The following is a 17,175-nucleotide window of genomic DNA, read 5'->3' on the forward strand; positions in this document are numbered from 1 at the left end:
AGGCAAAAAGAGCCATAAACAGGAAATGTTCAGCTGCATTTAAGGATTTTGTGGCTTTGAAAAGTTAGTTCTAAGCTGTAAGTGAGATGGGTAAGGGGAAAGCACAAGAAGACAATTTTCAGTAGTGTCAGCTTCCTCCTGGAGGCTCTGGGAAGCTGCCTGCTTCCATGGATGTGGGTCAGGGGCTCAGCCCAAGAGTGAGAGCCTAAACCTTGGCTGGTCACAGCCAAACCAAGAAGGGTGAAGGGAAGTGTAAGACAAAAGAAGGACTTCCAAGATACCTGTTCAACTATATAATAATGTGGAGTATAAAAACCTGCCCTTGTGTGACTGCTTTGCAAGAACAACCAAACTGACATCGCAGCAGAGTTTTCTAAGTGTTAATTTGTGAGCAAATTGTAAGAACATGTAACCCAAAGCTTTCTTATTAAAAATATTTTGGATCCTTGCAAATGTCTGGGAGGTACATATCTGTTCGAGCTGCAGAGAGCAAAGCCACAGCAGAGGAGAGAAAAGGAAATACCAAAAACCTGTGCATGACAAAATTACTGCATGAGGATCAAACATGCAGGCTTAACTGGGCACAATGGTAATGGAAAACTGCTCATTGTATTCCAGTGTTTCTGAAGAAAACAAGCCATGTAAATTAAGGGAAATTTGTCTTCAAAATGTCTTCTGTGACCCCAACAAACAAAAATGGTTATAAGAGACAAATGCAATAAATTAGGACTGAGTGCAAGAAGGATATTTTTCCCCTCCACAACTCTTTAAAAATATTAGTTTGACAACTGTAAATTCTTAAGCTTCATTCTCCCAGCATTCTGTAGAACTCTTAAGTATGAAAATCTCTATGGCAATACTATCCCTTCTTTTGCCCCTTCAGCCACTGGGGGTTGCAAATGAGCTGCTGGTGGCATCTGGCCTCATGTACAGGTGGTGCCCCAAGGGAAGTGAGCATCTGCAGCCCCATGGTGAGGAAAACACCACATGGAAAACTATCTCCTCTAGAGGATAGGAGCAGTTGCTTGTGACTAGGGAGGAGATACAGCCTCCTATCCCCACAGCTCATCCCACACCAGTGTATCCCAGTAACTCAGCTTTCCACCCAAACCCCGTTTCACTCCCACGCCCATCACCATAAACACTCAATCCTCCAAGTGCAGCGCTGGGAAGGAGAGCTCTGCTTTCAGTGCTCACAGCCCATCAGCTTCGGACAACGACCAAAACAGAACCAAAATCTCTGCCAACTTTCTGACCCAGCTTGCTTTCTGGCTGTGAGATGTGGCTGGCTCTGCTTCAAAAAGGCTCCAATGACAAAAACCACAAGGTCTTTCTCACAGGGCCTTTCTTACCCCCAGAGGCATCCCAGGTTTTGCAGAAGTTCTCCTCATCTTTTCCTCACACTCATAGCTTTTTGCTGACCTGCCCCATTGGTGCTTTGCTGTGGAGGACCAGCTGCCAGAAACAAACAGCTGAGAGGAAGATGATAACCTAATTTAATCACACATGGATTTTGACAGCATTCCAAGCCTCTGAATACAATGGGAAGGGAGAGCATGGAAAAGAGGTGAAGACCCCGTTACAGGCACTCAAGCCCCAAAGCCAGGAGTAGCTCAGATAATGTGAAAAACATGATCAAGGTAAGATGAGCCCAAATAGATGAACAAATTTCTTTCCAAAAGGGACACAGAGGTTAAACTGATGTGAGCTTAGCTTTAGCCTAGCTGCCTGAGCAAGGACACCCTTCCATGCCAAGAACAGCAAGGGCTATGCTTGGGGCACCAACCTACTAAAACAATTACTAATAATTTGTTAATCAACTCAGGACATCAGCACTGTAAGATTTAGCAAGTGCCCACAGCTTTGCTGACACTTTTGTAGAGTGTGGGCGAGAAGCAAGCACACAGGATGTGGTAAGAGCCAGCAGCTGTGTATGAATCCAGAAGAGGCTGTTGAGAACTGAGCCTTTTGGGTTGTAAGCAGAAGTTTTGATGACTTTTGCTGAATGGAGATTTTGCTGCTGTCTGCAGTGACTCTCACACATCTGTTGAGTGAGGAAATGGATTTATGCAGATGGGAGCACTAAGCCTGATTGCAGGAGAGGTTTTTAGCACCTCAGGAAAGGCAGAGTTGGGTAGGAAGAGCAAGGAAATTACACCAAGGGAGTAACAGCATTCACAGGTAGGAAAATGTAAGTTCCCAACTCCATTGCATTATCTTAGGCTTGGGTTCAAATCCATCAATCTAAAGCTGGGTACAAATGAGCTGCTAAACTGTGGAAAGGGACAGGCAAGTAGGTAACACTGCATTTTATTTAATTGAGATGAAGACTTCTAAAATAATTCCTGCTGCCTTACCTCTGCAATGTATACAGAAAAGCTATTCCTCCCATCTTTTGCTATCCCTTTTTTTACTGGAAAAATCCCCTTGCTTTTCCTCCTCAACTGACTGCTGTTATACTGTACAAGTCCTTTAGGATAGACTTAAAAAAACCTAATTACTAAAACAGTTACTGCATTTGAACAGCAACACTGTTCTTTCTGGAACCAGCTCAGAGGAAGACCAACCCAAAAGCAATTTAAGATCCTGCTTTAAAGTTCATCTTGGGCCAAATGCATTAAACCCTAACTGATAGCTTCCTTTACAAACAATCAGTTTAAATTACTTCCTCTGACCTCCTGTTGGCAACTGACATTTCATTCAAAATGATCAAAGTTACATGAGATTTAACTGAACTTCGTCCCTAGTGGAATTTCGGTGCTCAAGTGAAAAATTTAATTTCCCACTTGTGCGCACGCCATCCGACACAGGGACAGAGAGCTCCTTTGGGTGTAGGAGGATAAATCATTCCTAAAGCAACACTGTGACCATTGGGCATGCAGGGCCTAAGCCAAAGTGACCTTGGGTGCAAATCAATTAGGACCAGAGGTGATCCTCAGTCAGGATTACCCAACTGCAAGCTTGAGGAAGCTGGAAAGAAACATGTATGTGTAATATTGCCAGAAGCCTCCTGTCCTAGGGCTCTGCACAGGGCTCAGGCAAGCAAGCTGGCAAGAAGAGGTCATGCCTGAGTAGTTGTCTCAGCTCACTCTTTACTGGAAACCTTGCACACACTGACAAACCTCAGTCTGCACTTCTTGTTCACTGGTCCTCTTACTGCAGAGAAGAAAACTCTCCCTTTTGACCGATAATCCTTTTTCACATGCTTTCCCCAGGGCAAAGAAGAGTTTTCTTTGCTATATATAACTTCCCTGTGCATATTTTCAGAGTGACTTTTTTTACTGCCAGCAGTTATTTCTTTGAAGGCTGTGCAGGGTTTTGTTTCCCCAGAGGAACAAGTCCATAGCACTGATCAGTCCTGAGTCTGTAGCATTAATCAGGGATGCAGTCTATTGAACACTGACAGAGTGATCTTCAAATACTTCCAGAGTTTCCCTTGTTTCATTAGAATCATTTGACTCACAGAGGCCATCCTGTGCATAGTTAACTTTAGCCCAATGTTGTCTGTTTTCTTTAGAGAAAAGCATTTTAATAAATATGTGAACTGTTTATGTCAGAGAGTTTGAATGTGAATTTAAGTTTTCAAATCTTGAGGGAATTAAGCAAGTTAATCTCATAGCTAGACCATTTACCCGGTTGGGCCATTTCAAACATGCTTATTTCTGTAACTATTGCATTTTTATGCAGTCATACCCTTCCCACACCCTCTTACTTAAGCCTGAGATGTGAACTGTAGTAGAAGAGATACACACAGTTTTTTAAGACCATCTTTAATTTATGCTTTCTGGATATCAGACATGCACACAGGCCTGCCACGGACTAGACGCAGGAGGAAAGAGAAGTTACTATTCTCTTCTTCTCCTGAGGTCATCAAGGGGAAGACAAGAGGATTAAGAAGCTGCAGAGTGACTGCACAGTAGGACGGTGTGCCATGCACTTCATACTCCACAGGGCTGCTGAGTGATGCTCCAAGGAGAGGGGTTAATATAATCATCACTTTAAATTGATCACAGAACAATTCAAAAAATAGGGCCATTTCCTGGGTGGTGCAGATCTGACAAAAAAGCCCCAGTGCAGTAACATTTCAGTTGCAGGATTTTTCTACCAAGACCTCCATTTGTGCATGGCCAACCACACACACAACAGCCCCTGTGCCCAGTGCGTGCTCCTGGGATGCTGGGGTGCCAACAAAATGTCTTCAGAGCATGGCTTGATCCAGGGACACATGGACAGGGAGAAAGGGGTCAGGGGAACTGAATACAGGTCCAATGAGAGAAACAGGGTGTGTAGGTGTGTTCAGGGCATCTCCACAAAGTGCTGGATGGGGCAGAAACAGAGCCAGAGCTGGGGCTGCAGAGGCAAGGGAAGAGACTTCTCACTGTTAACCATTTACCACTTTTCCTGATCAGCTGCAGAAGTAACAATCACTTTTTTGTACAAAGCTCAGGCAGAACTCTGCCTCCCTTTCTGTGGGATTTCCCAGTCAGGCCTAGGGGACTACCTTGAACACCAGCTGTTTTCCTGACTCTGGCCAGCAGCTCATGGCTCTTGAGGCTCAGGCTTCAACATGGCTAAAGAATTGGCATCAAAAAGAAATCTCTTTTCTCAGTAGAAATATTTGAAGACTTGCTGGGAGCACAAATTTGTTCTGCACTTAGAAGAAATCATGGCAAAATGCATCAGGAAGGGTGTTTAGGAGCGGGCTCTCAGCAGAGGAGGTGAGAGACATGCTGACAAACTCCTTTTTTACAGTGCCACAGGCTACATTTATTTATTCTCTTTTACCACTAAAAGAGGTCAAGCTACAGCCAAAGGAAGACCTCTCTGAAACTGGAATGCAAAATTGTTGAACTTCTCTTTTAAGAAGCACCATTAAGTTTAATGACACAGACTCAAGAATGTTTCAACTTATATGCCAGTAAAGTACAAATGCATCCCTCTACTTACTTACTGACTCCTGTGGCAGACTAGGGCAGGGATATGAAACACTGCAGCATCTCAAATAGTCAAAAAATAGCCAAGTCTGCACACATTCTCTTCAGCATTGTAATTTAAATACACTTTTCCACATGGTAACTGAAAACCTTTCTGTTTGAAAGGTTTCTCTCTGCATCTAATAGGAGCCAAGCTTACTTTTGATATCCTTTACTGTCAGCAAAGCCATTAGATGGCAGTACATCCCAAATTATTCTTAGCCATGACACAGTATTTTGGTGGTGCTACAATACATTTACCATCTGTTGGTGGTGTCATTTGAACATCACAAACATTTGGCTTGATTCATAGAAACCATTTGTCCAGAAAACAGCAGATAGAATGTGAATGTTCAAAAACCAACAAATAAAAGAAACCAACAAAACACATAAAAAAGGAAAGAGCAAAAAATAAGAATTTGATCAGAAGCAGGTTTATGATAGGAACTGTGACCTTCAGTCTGCAAATGGAATGTAGAAAACATCCTAGCTTAAAAAAACCCCCAACAAACAAAACCACAGCAAAGCCAAACTAATATAGAATAGCCCACTTGTCAGAGATATTTACTAGTGTTGCCACAGAGTCTTTGAGAACCAATCTCATATCAGGACACCTATTGCATGAAGGAATTTTCCAGCACAGGATGAAGCGGCCAGCAAGTAGGAGCAGGTTCTGCCCCACAGCTAGAGCCAGTCTGTGCAGACAGCATCCCAGCAGCGCTCCCACAGGAACCCATCCCAGGCCTGCTGCCTCACACACATCTGTGCTTCAGGCACATTTCATCACCAGCTACACCAATGTAAATTACAAGCATGTTTATTGCATTGCAGAGAGGAAACATTTGACTGGCAGATTTGTACCACAGTGCCATCATAATTCTGTGGGAGGTCACCACAAGTTAAGCAGTCTGCCTTTTAACCTATCCTTACAAAATATACAGTGGTGTTCATCACATTTTATGTCCATAAAAATCCCCTAAGGAGTTACTAATCATGATAAAAATGTTCCCATCCTGCCAGGCTAAGAAAAGTCACTGCTAAATGTAGATGTGGTTTAGGATGTCCAGAATCCAGGAAAAAGAGAATCTTGGTCTGTTCCTGGTGCCACTGACTCTGGGGTCAATTGCAAAACTACTAATGTCAAAGAAGGAAAGGACATTGGAGAGAGGACAGGGTCTTTCTCCATCTTACCAACAGGATACAACCAGACATTTCCTTGATGAGCCATTTTCTCCCCGAAGACTATAGTTTTAATTCATCTGAAATGATTCCCAAGCTGAATTCTACACTTCACAGTTGAGCCAGAAAATTCATATGTACAGACATAAAGAAAGAAAAAAAATAGTAATACTTTAGGTATCAATATTGAAAACATAAGCTACTGAAATTCCCTGAGCTAGAGAAAGAATACTTCTCAGTGGGAGACTGGAGTCCTAGTTCTTGAAAACCTCATCCCTGCTTTTATTAAAAATGCCTTCCTTCTCCCATATCCTAGATTCAGACTGAGCAGCTATTCACTTTTAAATCTTCTTATAGACTACCAATTGTTTATGATATCTCTACTTATATTAATCTGAAGGGAGATTGGAAAGCCTCTTTATGGCAACTGACAAAGTAGTGTCTTATCAGCACAGCCAGCCACCAGCAACAGGACTTGACCCAAGTCACTGCTGTTGTGTGAAGACAAAATTTTTGGTACAAGTTATCCCTTTTGGTTCTTCCCCAGGTGCACAGTAGACAGGTGTGATTTCACACATATAAAAAAAAAACAGTGTGAATATTTCAATGATATGCTAAATCACAAGGTCCATGTAGATTATTATTGCATTAATTGCTGTAAGAATGTAGGGAGTGTTTGCATTTGAGACTATATCTAAAAACTCATTAGCAAACAATGTATCACACGTATTGTAAAAGTACCATCCCTATAAAATACAGGAGGTGTTTAATAATGTACTCCCTTGCTATTACTTTGGCAAGGCTTTGGAAAGCCCATCTACTTGGTGTCATTCCAAAACTATGACATATAGAGCCACATTCATCCATGTAAGTTGGGACTTTATTGCCATGTCCTTTTATTCAGCATTTCCTTGCCATTTTAAAATCACGAATCTCTGAGTAAAAGCTGTGTGACAAGCATTTTGAAATGCAATGCAAAGGCCAGGAAAGTCATCATCTTGAGCTAGCTTCTAGGGGTAGATGCACTGAAAGTCAGATTTCATAGAGACAAGGCGTCTGCTTATACTTTGATCTTTTCATACTTGGAACTGTGCCTCACTTTAAACTTAACCTCATTAATTAACCTTGGAAGGGGGGAAAACTCTCAGGGACTAAGCAAGAAAGCAGGGATCTGAATAGAGACTGTGCCAGAGAGGCTGGACAAGTTCTAGGCATGAAACAGAGTTTATAAAAAGATTAATAGATTTAAAAAAATTTAGAAGGGTAAGGTTTAGAAAGAACAGCTGATGGAAGGGGTTTTCTTAATTCTGTGAAACCTTTGAAACTCAGTGCAGTTTTTGTGACATTGTTTCTGGGCTGTAGAGAGCTGAGAGCTCTCCTCTGAGCCCGTGCAAGGAGAGCTGCAGTGCCTAGTGCCAGACAAGGAGGGGAACAGAACCCACTGCAAGAGGGCCCCAAGAGATGCTGACAGCATCACACCCAGCAGTTCCAGGCTGAGCTTCATCCTGCAGAAGGATTAGCTCCAGAGGAAGCTGAGAGGAATCATCCCAGCACTTGACCTTATGTTACATCCCCAGCATGGCCAGGACAGAGGAGGGTTTTATGTTGTATGCCCTGCTGCTGCTGCTGAATCACAGGGGTGATCTGCTGCCCCATGGGTGCTGTGTGCCAGGCAGGATGCACAGGAACTGCACAGTACCAGACCAGCACGTAAAAAATTCTGGAAAGCAAACACTGACAGATCAGACTTATTTTTACATCTTAAGCCATCTCCAAACAAACAGCAATAGCAGGAAGCTAGGGGGATTTGCATTTCCCATGCTAAGTTCTCTCCTCTCCTTCCAGCACAGTATGTTACATGTGGGGATGACAGACCTTAACCCCTGTGCCAGCCCTGGGTGGAACAGCAACATGAGCACACAATTCCATAGCAGAGTCATGAAACATCCAAATCAGCTGAAATGTCACTGCCCAGAAAGCTGGGAGCCCTGTGCACAGAAATGAAGAACCACCTTTTCTTTTTCACCCAAACAGGAAAACATTTAATTCTGAGATTGCCCAGATTGGCTGGGCAGTTTGTCACTCCTCTGCCTGCAGCTCAGGTAACCTCAAACCATTATTGTATCAATGATGAACTCACCCTGCCATCACAGTCTCCTGGTAAAACCACCACCAAGAGCCATATCCATGTTTGGGCTGGTGACAACAGCTGATGAAACAGAACAAGTGGCAAAACTGCTTCTGGGAGAAATAAATGTTTTTCCTAACTGGGCACCATAGTAGATCCTGCTTGCCTTCCTCCTGCTTGTTACCCTGTACCAATGCACAGAGCGTGTGTAACTAACAGGAGCTGGAGGCCACCAAGCAGCAGGAAAGTTATGACATAGTCATGGAAATGTGGTGGGATGACTCTCGTGGCTGGAGGGATGCAGTAGGTGGCTACAAGCTCTTCAGAAGGGACAGGGGAGCAAGGGCAGGCAGTGGGGTTATTCTGTATCTCAGGGAGTGTTTTGGCTGTAGAGCACTCAAGGATAGTGATGATGGATAGGAATCAAGGGAAAGGCTAGCAAGGCAGACATGCTGGACCATCCACCCAGGGTGAAGAGGAAGACGAACTATTCTCTAAGTGCCTGGCTGATGTTTCACACTGACAGCCCTTCTTCTTGTGGGAGGTTTGGACTTGCCAGATATCTGCTGGAAACTTACAGGAGGCAGGAGGGGGTCTAGGAAATTCCTGGAGAGTGTGAAAGAGAACTTCCTGACAAAGCTGGTAAGTGAGCCTACCTGGGGTGGTGACCCAGTGGACCTTGAAGCTGGATATCAGGAAGAACTTCTTCACAGCAAGGGTTGTTAAATGTTGAAATGGGCTTTCCAGGGAGGTGGTGGAGTAATCATTCCTGGGAGTATTCAAGAAACCACCAGATGGAGCAGTCAGTGCCATGGTCTACTTGACAGTGCGATGTTCAGTCAAAGGTTGGACCTCAGATTTCAGAGGTCTGTTCTAAACAATTATGTAATTCCGAAAACTGCCTCCTTGTCACCCTTGCCCCCCAGGAACTGCACATGCCCAACAAAATCCCAGGATGTCATTCCTATTTCCCAGCCCTGTGCAAGAGACGTAGGCAGTTGTCTCGTTTTCTGAGCTCCTGATGGCAACTGCAGAGAGGAGGGAGCAGAGCCTATGCTGCAAAAGCAAGGACATGTTTCATACATGGCTCAGCCACAGCTTTGCCTTATGGCTCATGTCCAGCCACTCACCAAGGTCCAGCTCTCTTCCAGAGACAAGGCAGTGCTGAGACCCTCTGCAGAGCCTTGACATCTTGAAAATGTTGGTACGGGTAGGGAGGCCAAGGGATGCTTGAATTTGGCACATCCCCTGATCAAGTACTGCCAAGAATGCTTCTAAGGTCTTCCTGCTGGCAATTAAAGCTGTTAATTCACACAAAGGAGCTACCTGTGGAAATATGGCATAAAGCCCATCTTTTCTTGAAAGCAAATCTACTGCCTAGCAAGGGTCTCCTTGGCAAAAGCAGATATTGTTGACATATAGGAAATTAAGCCAGGCTTGGATTTAAGTACGTTTTCTCCTCTCCTTTTTTTATAAGTAATGGTAATAAAATTTTAAGTATATGCATTCATTTGGAAAGTTTTAAGCTTAACACGCACTACCCAGCACTCTGAGATATCTAGGTCTAGGTGTTCAGGACTGAGTCAGGCCTTATGCACAGTGTTGACATGGATCCCTGCAATATAATGTACCAGGTGACTGTTTAGAGCACTAAGAAGGCAAAGGACATTATTTGTTTTAGTTGCTGGTGGGCTTGTTCCTGAGCTTGCCTAGCACTTTTGAAACAAGATTAATCTCGCAGACCCACTTGCATTGAAGGCAACAGTGATTATGTGTTCCCTCATTTATTGCCAGGAAGCATCTGAATAACAAACACGTAGAAAGTATGCATGAAAAAGCAAATACAGCATTAAAAGCTATCAGCTTATTACTTGAGAATGGACAATAGGATATCCAGTCGCAATAACGTCCAATAATAACACAAAGCTGAGGTCAAGATTTTTGGATCTCGGCTATATTGGCATTTGTTCCTGCAAGGAAGAAGGGAAAAAAAATGTTAAGTGAGGTTCCCACAGACCTTAAAAAGCAGAAACATCTGTTGCTGTTATGAACAGCTCAGATGCTGAGTTCAGCAGGAGAAAGTCCAGCAGCTAGGCCAGGTCTCTTCTTACCACCACATGCCTCTGTGCTCAATGGGAAATGATCAGAGACAGTTTCAAGGGACATATCAATAATTCAAAACAGCCCAAACTAGCATAAACAAATAAGAATTAGTGCTCTCTTCTTTCTCCTGCCAGCATGACTGGAAGATGTTACTGATGCCTTAAATGTGCAGTCTCAAGCACTGTTGTCAGAGCTGTCCCCAGCTGATGAGCCGCTCCACATTGTGCATCTATTTCATTTTTTTAACAAACAAGTTTGAGCTGAAACACTGACTAGAAATTCTGAAGAAGTGAGTCTTGTTCTCAGTAATACAATCTTCTGTGGGGCTGGTGGAAATGGCAAGTTCTTATGGACTCAGCTTTTCTGAAGTTAACCCCCATTTCAATGATCCACTATTTGCTCTTTCTAAACAGATCTTCGTACCTTGGGTTTTCTGTTTTCAGCTTACACAATAAACACATCTTCTAACATTGGGTGACATGCAAATGTCAGAGATGCTGTTTTGATATTGTACTGATGCAAACTATGCTCTATGAAACTCCTTAATCAGAACCTCTTTTTTAAGCAAAACCTTTTGGCAAACTGCTCTCAGCATTTGCCCAGCAAGTAGCATGGGTAAATATTCACAAAGACAACACTGCTTCTACTTGGAAAACATCAAACTGCATGAAGGCTGTAGAGACCATGAGTATTGAAGGAAAATGAGGGAAATGCTGATGACTTGGCATTTTGTACTGCCTAATCTCTTAAATATTGCATGTGAAGCCTCACAGAAGTAAAGTCCTCTCAAAGGAAAGAACTTCTCTATGCCAGATTTCTATGTAAAAACAGATTTCCAAATACAGTGCTTTATTTTGCTTTACTTTTTTTACTAGGAAAACCTTCCAGTGCTGTGCACAGCTCAAAAGCAAAGGGAAATGAAGTCAAGACCTCTGGACTTGAAGGAGTGAATCTTGGCCTTGCTTTCTCTTCACTCATGTGCTGGCATTGACCTGGAGATCTGCCTCCTTGCAACTGCCAGCATAAAGAAACTCTTGCCCAATTTCCAGGGAGAAGGGACTTATGAGACTGGAAAAAGGGGGGTTTAAAGGAGCACAGTCTTTGGAGCATGGATTTATTCCTTAATTTAGTCATTGATGTTATGGAAATATACTGAGCTGTAAGCAGACAGATTTTTTGTTTTATTAACACATTGAAGGAATGGACTTAAAGATAAGAATACGATGACCTGCAGTTTAGATTTGTGCCATAACATTTGTGAGGACAGAGGGTTAAAGACAAATGTGCCAAGAAACAGAGCTACCAGATACCGAGTTTGACTGTTAGACATGTATTTCTTTTGGCAACAATGATATTGTAAGAAAAAACTTTTTTTCTCCGTCACTCCCAAACCACCCTCACTTTTTGTTGTTGTTGTTGTTGTTGTTTAAGAGCTCCTTGCATGAACAGCAGGTCAAACACATCACCACATGCAGCATCTGGTGTGGTAAAACACAGCATATCTGAGGACATCAGATGCCAGGAGGCAACAGAAGGCAAGGGCTGGTTCAGCCATTGCTGCAAAAAACCCAAGTTTATAAAAATCAGCTGGGGCTTCATTTTTAGGTCTTTTCCAGAAAGTGACTTCCACATTATACTGAGTCTGAGATAATCCAAAGAAAACATGTCCTGTGCCTGCCTACACACCTGACTTTCTGACAGCATCATCTCTTGCAGTACCTTCTATCTCCACCTGGTCCAAGGATGAAGACAGGATAGTTTAATTTTTGCAGAACAGCTGCAAAGACAGAGATTCCAAGAGAGCAGCCCACCTACACTCCTGTGCTCAGAACTGTTTGACAACTCTGTCTTTGCACAGCTTTTAAAGCAAAGGAAGAATCACAGGCTCTGCCAAGTGGTCTGGAGGCACTTATGTTCACACGTCTTGGGACTAGCCCTCTCTGAAGCAGATTGACATGTTGATTTCTGAGCAGTTTCTTTCCTTTGGGAAACATATGATATTCCACTTGCTCTAAACCAACTGGCTAGGGTATTTTGGAGTGGGAAGAGAAAGAGGGATAAAAAGGAGGGTCACTTAAGCATCTGAATTATGTCAGGGCTGTAATATTGCCCACCAGTATGCTGTTTTTACTGTAAGTTAGGGTTAGCCATTGCATGCATGCCTGGAAGTACTGTCAGCAGTGTCCTTGGGGGACATCACCAGTGGGGAAAGGGAAGGGATTGTTCTGCTCTGCTCTGCACTCGGGGTGGCCTCACCTCGAGTGCTGGGGGCAGTTTTGGGTGCCACAATATAAAAAGGCATTAACCTGTTAGACAATGTCCAAAGGAGGGCCATAAGGGTGGTGAAGAGCCTGGAGGGGAAGCCATGTGAGGAGTGGCTGAGGTCATTTGGTGAGTTCAGCCACAAGACTGAAGGAGATGTCACTGTGGCCTTCAACACCCTCACAAGGGGAAGCAAAGGAGCAGGCACTGATCTCTGCTCTGTGGTGACCAGTAGCAGGACCCAAGGAAATGGCCTCAAGTTGTGGCAGGGGAGGTTTCGGTTTGATATCAGCAAAAGGTTTTTCCACCCAGAGGGTGTTTGGGCAGTGGAACAGGCTCCCCATGGAAGTGGTCACAGTACCAGCCTGGCAGAGCACGAGAAGCATTTGGGCAATGCTGTCAGGAGCATAGTGAGACTCTTGGGATGTCCTATGCAGGGCCAGGACAGCCCCAAAATGAGCAAGCAAAACATCCTCTGACACAGCTTCATGTTGTAAATATTACATTTTCTTTACACATATGTGCCAATCCTGGAATAGAATTGACTAAGAAATGGGAAGTCACTGCCTAGAGAACTCAGCTCAATACCAATGCAAGGTTTTCAGAAAACAACTCTATTCTAAGAAAAAAACTTCAATCAGAGACCAAAGTGGAAGGGAAAATTCTCCCACCCTTTCCCCAGCTCCCACTGCACTAGGGAGCCTTGTCTTATGCAAAATTAGCAACACACAGCATCAGAAGTCCTGGATAAGTTTAGATTCTTTACTTGATGTGATACAGATACACTAACAGTGGCCTCTTCTGAAAGGGTCTCTGCAACCTGATCAATATAGTATCTTCTGTCCATTCCCTGTCCATGGGGAATGGAGACATGAAGGAGTAGGCACTTCCACCTTGTTCTTCACTACATGGACAACAGAGACACTCACCAGCTACTGTAGCCTCCTTCACAGATGCAAATGAGTTTTGCCAAACAAGAAGAAAAAATTCCCAGAAAAACCAAACAAAAAATAAAAACAAAACAAAAAAAGAAAACAAAAAACCCAAAAGAGAACCAAAAACCCCAAACCCTCAAGAAGAAACAAACAAGGAAGAACAACAAGAGTGACATCTTAACTGTTTATGAGTTGATCATATGAGGAACCATTACAGTCAAACTGTTAAAGTGAAGACTGTAGATTAATCAGTTATACATCTAGGGGATGAAACTTAAAGAACTTCCCAGAATGGTCTCCCTCAGTGTTTCCAACTTTCACAGTTTCTTATTCAGCTTTAGTGAATTCAGCTTTCAGATTCAGTGTTTCTCAAAGTCCCACCTCCTGAAGGCAAATGATCTGAAATGAGAAGAGCAGCATAAAATGCTCTAAGATATTCCATCTGCTTTAATTTCAGAGAGACACAAGATATTGTGATCTGAGCACTACCAGATGGGAACTCTCTCAAAAAAGTGGGGGTTTTATCCCATTAGAAAATGCTGACTTGTTAAAATTTAAACCCATCACAAAACTCTAACAGTTTTGACAAAAGTTCTCAGATCCAGATTAGAATCATTGGTCATCACATAAAAGGGATTCCAGAAGCAAGTAATTTGGAAAAATTGCTTTGAGGCAAGCATCTGTGGGTACAAGTTTACGCAATCTATAAGACCAAGACCCACCAGTACATGTAATTTAATTGAGGTCATCAAAAAGCAAAGGAAGAACTCTAGCCCGTTCATCTTTCTGGATTGGTGCTATTTTTCCATGTCAGGCTTTGGCCTGAGGCTAGCAGATAATATTTATTTTTGAGCAAAACCTAACACACCGGGGCTGTGACTGGAACTCAACAAAACAATAAAGTGATCATGGGCACTTTAGCACAACTAGTTTCACTTTAAAATACCTCACTGCTCTCATTTCCCTCCTTGACTACCTCTAAAGTTCACCCACTGCCAAAATTTCTTATTTCTGGCAAGTGTCAAAGCATTTTCCAGGTATGTTGACAGTTGTGCTCCATTTTGAATTTGTCTGGTTGTTTCAATACAGATGACTCCCACTTGATCTAGGCCTCTTTCTTTAGCTAATTTTTGCCCTTATGAAAATGTGTATCCTGGCTTTCTCTGTCAGAACTAAGGTCACTGAAAGAGAGGGGGAAAAATTAAAAAAGAAAAAAAAAGTACTCCACAGAAATTAGTCACCTTCCAACATTTAACACATACAGCCTTGCCAAGCCAGAAAATGAATAAAATATTAGAGTAAAGGTCAGAAGACAGAAAAGGGATATTCCTTCCTCTTTTGGTGTAATATTTTCTAACACCATTATGATTCAGTGGTGTAATATTTGCTGATTAGCAGAATCACTCAATAGTGAGTGATCCACCTGCAATAGTCTGGCAGGAATGTGTTGAAAAATCATTTTTAGAAGTTTTATAATTTGCCAGATACAGGGAAGAGACACATTTCTGCAGTAGAACGTAGTGTTGAGCATCCCATTCCTGAACCGACCGTAATTATTATTTGTGTGAGGGTTGGTATCTCAGAGGTGGAAGTAGTAATTTTGGTGAGAAGAATTCCCTTTTAAGTCCCAACTTGCCAAAGAAGTTGTCAACCAAAACCAATACTACATATGAACACCACTGAGAGCACATAGACTCCCACTATGATGCCATCAGCAGCAATCATTTTTATGACTCTGGTGTCCAGACCACTTGCAGGACACACGAGGTCTAGCATCAATTTAAATGGCACCAACATTATTATCCTGTCAAGTATTGCTTAGAAAACCCATGCAAAAAGCATGATGTAATGATTGGGACACAGACTGAAATTTGAAATTTTGGCAGGTAGTCAAAGTGGCATCAAGAAAACAAGAACTACCTTTTTGTGTGTGTGTGTGTGTGTGTGCTGAAAGAATCAGGACAAAAAAAAGGTGGCTCTCAGGAGTTCATAATCTCTTAGTCTAGAGTTATACCTTTTTGGCCAGCTGAAATAAGTAATAATGTCATATTTGGGCTGAACAGCCATAAGGAAACCTCAGAGAATAGAAAGAGCTGGTACAAAGGAATACAAACAGGAATACTTGGGTGTGGAAAGTCTTAGGAATCTTTGTAGAAATGGAAAGAAGAGGGCTAAAAGTAAAATAGACATGCAGTTTCAGTTTCATGAAATCAGTACAGAAAACACTCTTCTGCCCCTAAAAAGGAATATTTTCTGTGTACTGGCATACAGATCCCCAGAAGATCTTTATTCACTGAACAGACTTCAAGCACACAGCACACATATAGCTGCAATCCCACAGTCATACCAGCATTTTAAATCTACAGCACCTAGAATAAACCAGACTACTTAAAATAAGCCCCCAGACAGTCAAAGGCACACAGCTGCCATGGGAGTGCTCTTGCAAGCAAGCAAGAGTGATCTCATTTCATTCCCATGAATTTGATTTTTACATGAAAATAGCTTTTGCACATACACATTCAGAACTCTGAAGAGTTTCATATTGATTTCTTGCTTTAAACAAATTTATTCTGTACTCATATAGTAGAATGGCTACTGTGCTTTTTCAAGTTATTGTAAAATCTTTCAGCATCAGCTATGTTAATCTGTAACATATACTATGCAGCTTGTCGCTGATAAATCAGACATGAGAATCAAACATTTTGCTCACATAAATGTGGCAATTACTGCCATGGAGATGGCAGATATTGTGAAGGAGACGGATGTCACTCATTACACACACTTCCTTCCACAGAGCTGCATTATTGCTTTGTACACTGCAGACAAGTTTGGCAACATTTCTCAGTCAATGTGGTTTGCCCATGCACAAAAACTGGGGAAAACTTGTTATTGCAGATTATCTCATTATGCAGATTTTTAGCATCAGAACAAAAATAACTCCTAGGCTAGAACTGCTATTCCATATGGGAAATATTCTCAACACAAATCCACTACAATTTTCCCTTCTCACTGCCCTGGCTTTGTACTTATTTGAGGCACTAAGCTTGATCCATGCCCAAGCTATGGAGCAGTCCCAAATGATGGAATCAAAAGTAACTCTCTCCCCCTGAATTTAAGAAAGGTGCAGAGATCATTTAAGTTATATTGCGAACAACTACCCTAACCTTGATGTAGCTGGACCAAATCACTCACAGAACTCTCCATCTGCAATTGGCTGTGCATGTAATGACCATCAAATCAACATCAAAGTGCTCAGTCAATCTTTGACTCTTATATCTCAACAGAAATTAATAGCAGTGATATTTTTAAAAGCCCAACAATTACTGGAGGACAGAGTAGCAAAGTCTGGCTTTTGGCAGCATAGAAGTTAATCCTTTCTACAGCTGCAGATGTATAGTTTATCACCATGAAAACGTGATGAGGAAGTGATTTATTGGTACTCTTCTTCAGAGATGCAAATTAGAAAAAATAATTAAATGACCCAACCAGTGCCACACAAAGGCTCTATGGCAGATCCAGGTATTGAATATCTTTTCAGCCCTTATCTAGGACTATAAAATTATTTCAGAATAAGAAGCAACATTGTAAAGACTCA

At 42.4% G+C, this 17,175-nt stretch overlaps 1 long non-coding RNA gene across 5 annotated transcripts in view; it reads right to left on the reverse strand.

Annotated features, from left to right (window-relative positions):
- Positions 1-10,073: 10,073 nt before the first annotated feature.
- Positions 10,074-17,175, reverse strand: part of LOC135291352 (uncharacterized) — a 44,527-nt gene continuing 37,425 nt past the window's right edge. For 3 of the 5 annotated variants that reach the window (XR_010354156.1, XR_010354160.1, XR_010354151.1), the window contains one exon: positions 13,751-13,979. This is a non-coding gene — a long non-coding RNA (uncharacterized LOC135291352). Of the gene's footprint in view, positions 10,251-13,750; positions 13,980-17,175 lie in introns of those variants that run through there. The other 2 variants (XR_010354157.1, XR_010354161.1) reach the window with 1 other exon arrangement.

This window comes from Passer domesticus, chromosome Z (assembly GCF_036417665.1).
Source record: "Passer domesticus isolate bPasDom1 chromosome Z, bPasDom1.hap1, whole genome shotgun sequence".
NCBI classification, from domain to species: domain Eukaryota; kingdom Metazoa; phylum Chordata; class Aves; order Passeriformes; family Passeridae; genus Passer; species Passer domesticus.